Genomic DNA, 5,627 nt, shown 5'->3' with positions numbered 1-5,627 from the left:
GCCTACTGATACGCAACTATCAAAGAAGTGGCAATCGTTATGGTCGGTGATTTGTATATGACATTATAGGCTTTGTATATGACGTCATTATAAGTATATAAGAAGGCGTTTCAAAGAGAAGTTTTTATTTTTATTGTTTTTGCCGGTGTCTTCCGGCAAAAGTTGCTCTCCTTCATCTCCTACAGAGTTATGCGAGAAATACAAATCGCGAATGGCCGAGAATATACTCCACCGAATACGGCTAGAAAGGTCAAATATGACCTAGGACTTTACAACAGAAATTTATAACTGCACTTCAGTTAAGATTGAAGATTTGTGCGTATCTATTGCAAACAAACTTCTCAAGCACTTGGGAATGCCGTCACCTAATCGTACTGCTTCTATTTCTACATGTGTAGAATGGGATCGTGAACAAAGTTACAACACAATTGATCTATTGTCGTATGTTACAGACCGGGACACCGGGACACAAGGAATATAAATGACGACCGGGACACTCAAAGAAAAATTACAGACCGGGACACCGGGACACAAATGACAAGCGGGACACAGGGAATATAAATGACGACCGGGACACTCAAAGAGAAATTACAGACCGAGGCACCGGGACACAAATGACGACCCTGCTCTATGATAAATTTTCCCTTTTACTTTGAAAGTAGACATAAATTGATCTGGATTTTCGATTTGGGCTCCAAACGACGTTATTTGGAAACATGAGTTATATTTTCTGATTTGTGACAAAAAACGCTTAGATTCTGACGTAGTTCCAGTAAGGAAAGTCTTCAATGGCTCTGGTGGTGCAGCCAATAGAGGAAGTTTAACTTTTCCTGAGGCGCAACACATTCCCATTGTTTCACCATTGAATTTCAAGGCCTTGCAATAGGGACAAATTTTAGACATAGTCCCGATTTGAACACATCTACTCAAACTATAATCATCGACTGGGCTGTACCTGAATGCCAGGCGATAACTTTCAGGTTGCTCTGATTCCTCGGTACGCTTTCTTTTCTTACTTTCTCTATCAGCAGCAAGCCTCATTTCTTGCTGTTCTTGTGATTCCTCGGCACGCCTTCTTTTTTTACTTTCTCTTTTAGCAGCAAGTCTGGTTTCATGTTGCTCTGGTAGTTCCTCGGCATGCCTTCTTTTTTCACTTTCTCTTTTAGCAGCAAGTCTGGTCTCATGTTTCTCTGGTAGTTCCTCGGCACGCCTTCTTTTTTCACTTTCTCTTTTAGCAGCAAGTCTGGTTTCGCGTTGCTCTGGTAGTTCCTCGGCACGCTTTCTGTTCTTTCTTTCTCTATCAGCCTCAAGCCTGTTTCCTTGCTGTTCTTTTGATTCCTCGGCATGCTTTCTTTTCTTACTTTCTCTAACAGCCTCAAGTCTGTTTCCTTGCTCTTCTTTTGATTCCTCGGCACGCTTTCTTTTCTTACTTTCTCTATCAGCAGCAAGTTTTTTGGCATAGACTCTTTGAGCATCTTCCTCGGCTGTTGCCATTGTAAGTTCATCAGTCATTTTACAGTTAAACATTAATAGATTTCTACGTGAACGCATGTCTTAAATATCTTTAATGACGTCACCGTCATAACAAAAATGACGACAACTAACTTCATGACGTCAGTCAACACACAAACATGACGTCACCCGACAGACAGACCCACACATCCACAGACAACTTATTTATATATATATACTAGCTGTTGGGGTGGCGCTTCGCGCCACCCCAACACCTAGTTGGTGGGGGCGCTTCGCGCCCCCCCCCCCAAGCCCCCCCGCGCGCGTAAGTCGTTACGCGCCATAATAGTTACGCGCCAATGTAGTTGTGTCCCTATGTCCCTCCTGTGAATATAGATATATATATATATATATATATATATATATATATATATATATATATATATATATATATATATATATATATATATATATATATATATATATATATATATATATATATATATATATATATATATATATATATATATATATATATATATATATATATATATATATATATATATATATATATATATATATATATATGGTTTTAACTACGTAAAACTTGCGAATATACAACATTCTTTGCTGTCCCATTGTCTTTGCATATAAATAGATTGTCAGGTTTACCGACTCTTGAACATGCAACATATAATGGTCCATGGGAAAACAATCTGTATTCAGATCTATACCTCATGATTCTAATGATTGCTTTGTTGATGGTGATTGCTAATCGACCATTCCCTGTCCCGGTGTCCCGGTCGTCATTTATATCCCCCTGTTTCCCCCGGTGTCCCCGTTGTAGTTGTGTCCCTGTGTCCCGGTCGTCATTTATATTCCCTGTGTCCCGGTCGTCATTTGTATCCCGGTGTCCCGGTCTGTATATACATTCGTTTTTTAGTTTTGTTTTTCTCCTTTATTTTTTTCCTTTTATTTTCTTTTTTAGTTTATTTAGATTTTTAGATTTTTTAGTTTTTTTATTAGTTTTTAGTTTTTTTTTCTTTTTAGTTGCTTTTGTAGTTTTTACCTTCTTTTTAGTTTTGTTAGTTTTTTTTTTTACTTATGTCCTGGTCGTCATTTATACTCCCTGTGTCCTGGTGCTTTGTTGATTGCTAATCGAACATTCCTTTTGTCCTGGTCGCTTTCTCTTTGAGTGTCGTCATTTATTTTTATCTTTTTTAGTTCTTTTAGTTTTTACCTTTTTTAGTTTTTTTTAGTTTTTTAGATGAAAATTTTTTTTAGTTTTTTCCTTTTTTTCTTTTTAGTTTTTTTATTGGTTTTTACCTTTATTTTAGCTTATTTTTCAGTTTTTTCCTTTTTTTTAGTTTTTTTTTATTTTTTATTTTTTTTAGTTTTTTACCTTTTTTTAGTTTTTTTAGTTTTTTTAGTTTTTTAGCTTTTTTACTTTTTTTATTAGTTTTTAGTTTTTTTTGTAGTTTTTGCCTTTTTTTAAGTTTTGTTTTTCTCCTTTATTTTTTTCCTTTTTTTTTCTTTTTTAGTTTATTTAGATTTTTAGATTTTTTAGTTTTTTTATTAGTTTTTAGTTTTTTTTTCTTTTTAGTTTTTTTGTAGTTTTTACCTTCTTTTTAGTTTTGTTAGTTTTTTTTTTTACTTATGTCCTGGTCGTCATTTATACTCCCTGTGTCCCGGTGCTTTGTTGATTGCTAATCGAACATTCCTTTTGTCCTGGTCGCTTTCTCTTTGAGTGTCGTCATTTATTTTTTTCTTTTTTAGTTCTTTTAGTTTTTACCTTTTTTAGTTTTTTTTTAGTTTTTTAGATGAAAATTTTTTTTAGTTTTTTCCTTTTTTTCTTTTTAGTTTTTTATTGGTTTTTACCTTTATTTTAGCTTATTTTTCAGTTTTTTCCTTTTTTTTTAGTTTTTTTTTATTTTTTATTTTTTTTAGTTTTTTACCTTTTTTAGTTTTTTTATTTTTTTTAGTTTTTTAGCTTTTTTACTTTTTTTTATTAGTTTTTAGTTTTTTTTGTAGTTTTTGCCTTTTTTTAGTTTTTTCAGTTTTTTTTTAGTTTTTTATTGGTTTTTACCTTTATTTTAGCTTATTTTTCAGTTTTTTCCTTTTTTTTACTTTTTTTTAGTTTTTTACCTTTTTTTAGTTTTTTTAGTTTTTCTAGTTTTTTAGCTTTTTTATTTTTTTTTATTAGTTTTTAGTTTTTTTTGTAGTTTTTGCCTTTTTTTAGTTTTTTTAGTTTTTTAGCTTTTTTATTAGTTTTTAGTTTTTTTTGTAGTTTTTGCCTTTTTTTAGTTTTTTTAGTTTTTTAGCTTTTTTATTTTTTTTATTAGTTTTTAGTTTTTTTTGTAGTTTTTGCCTTTTTTTAGTTTTTTCAGTTTTGACGTCACCTGATCCAGTTTTTTCAGGTGACGTCACCTGATCCACAGATCCACACACAGACAACTTATTTTTATATATATAGATATATATATCATGAAAAGAGAAATCACCAGTGCAACAGTACAAACGCATAAAAAAAAAAACAAAAAAAAAAAAAAAAACATAAAACACATGAAAGAGACAGAAGGGGAAAAGGAAAACTGTTTTCCTAAATTAGTGACTAATATAGACCAGCACTTGAATGAGGCCTTAACCCTACTCATCCATACAATCACATAGGTCAAACAGCATAGCCATACACAATCAATCATAAAGAATAATCCATGGACAAGCAGTCATGTCGTCAATAAGTGTAAGTCGTCATTTACCAAACAATAGAAACAATAAAGACAAATAATTCAGAGGCAACAACCCAACACAAGGGCTCATCAGGAGAATACACTTGCCTATAGGGTTTCGCCACATTAAATTCTCTACCCAGCCAAGTGTTGTGGCTACCACAGAATATCCATGGCATCCCCGTGTCAGGTATCACCCATATATATATATATATATATATATATATATATATATATATATGCTTTAAAATATTGGTTTTTATTAATTCGAATTGAATTTACCATAAATTAGAAAAGGATAATTAAGGCCTAAACAAAACAGAAATTTAACTGCATCAAAAATAAAAATCTTAAATAAAGCTAAAAGAGAAAGATAATTATTGAATGAAAATAAGGATGTGAAAAAGAATAAGTTTGTTTCGTGTCTCAAAACCATGAAAAACCCACCAAAATGGTTTTGAAACAAATCTTCAAGAACTTTCATAGAAAAGGAGAAAGAATAGTACTAATGTAAAAAGGTCCCACCGAGATTTGAACTCGGATCGCAGGATTCAGAGTCCTGAGTGCTAACCATTACACCATGGGACCTTGTTACACCCAGCAAATTTCTCATCTGCTCATGATAAAATGAAATAATTGTAATAGTTTCATCATGCAACCTCCCCCCTCCCACTCTCTGTATAATTTGAAAATTCGGTGTTTACTTTGGTAAATATCTATTTTGGTTTTTGGAAACAAATCATAAGACACAAACAAATTGACCCTCTTTAGGTTTTCAACTTAAAGGATTTTGACACTTTAGGGTTTTGACCCTTCCTATATTTTCAGTAATTGGCACTGTGATTATAGGCCAAGAAAAGAAACAAAACTAAGACTGCCTTACAGTCGTATATAACTATGAACTTTCCTGCAAGTTAATTCTTTAAACGTCAGCATTTATTTCCGTCACTCCCTCAATCATGCACCAGTAATCTAAGGTTAGTAGCCTTCCTAAATTTTTTAAATCTGAAGTCTTGAGGCTCAGGCTGGACAATTTTTGGGGCTTTAGGTTTTCAACTTAAAGGATTTTGACACTTTAGGGTTTTGACCCTTCCTACATTTTCAGTAATTGGCACTGTGATTATAGGCTAAGAAAAGAAGCAAAACTAAGACTACCTTACAGTCGTGTATAACTATGAATTTTCCTGCTAATTGATTCTTTAAACGTCAGCATTTATTTCCGTCACTCCCTCAATCATGTACCAGTAATCTAAGGTTAGTAGCCTTCCTAAATTTTTTAAATCTGAAGTCTTGAGGCTCAGGCTGGACAATTTTTGGGGCAAAACCTGTGGGGAAAATTCCAGAAATAGGCAAAGGGTATAAAAGATATTATAACTGGAATAAACTTTCCACAGGAAACTGAATAATCTTTCCAACAGCTTTTCTTTTTGTGTCAAAGCAAATCTA

General features: G+C 32.6%; 1 non-coding gene across 1 annotated transcript; it reads right to left on the bottom strand.

Moving 5' to 3' along the window:
- Positions 1-4,697: 4,697 nt before the first annotated feature.
- Trnaq-cug (transfer RNA glutamine (anticodon CUG)) lies at positions 4,698-4,769 on the bottom strand. The gene has a single exon. It is a non-coding gene; the product is annotated as a tRNA-Gln (tRNA).
- Positions 4,770-5,627: the final 858 nt, after the last annotated feature.

Source organism: Artemia franciscana, unplaced genomic scaffold, assembly GCF_032884065.1.
Source record: "Artemia franciscana unplaced genomic scaffold, ASM3288406v1 Scaffold_5875, whole genome shotgun sequence".
NCBI lineage: Eukaryota > Metazoa > Arthropoda > Branchiopoda > Anostraca > Artemiidae > Artemia > Artemia franciscana.
The sequence above is the reverse complement of the archived record's forward strand: the minus strand, read 5'-3'. Positions and strand labels throughout refer to the sequence as shown.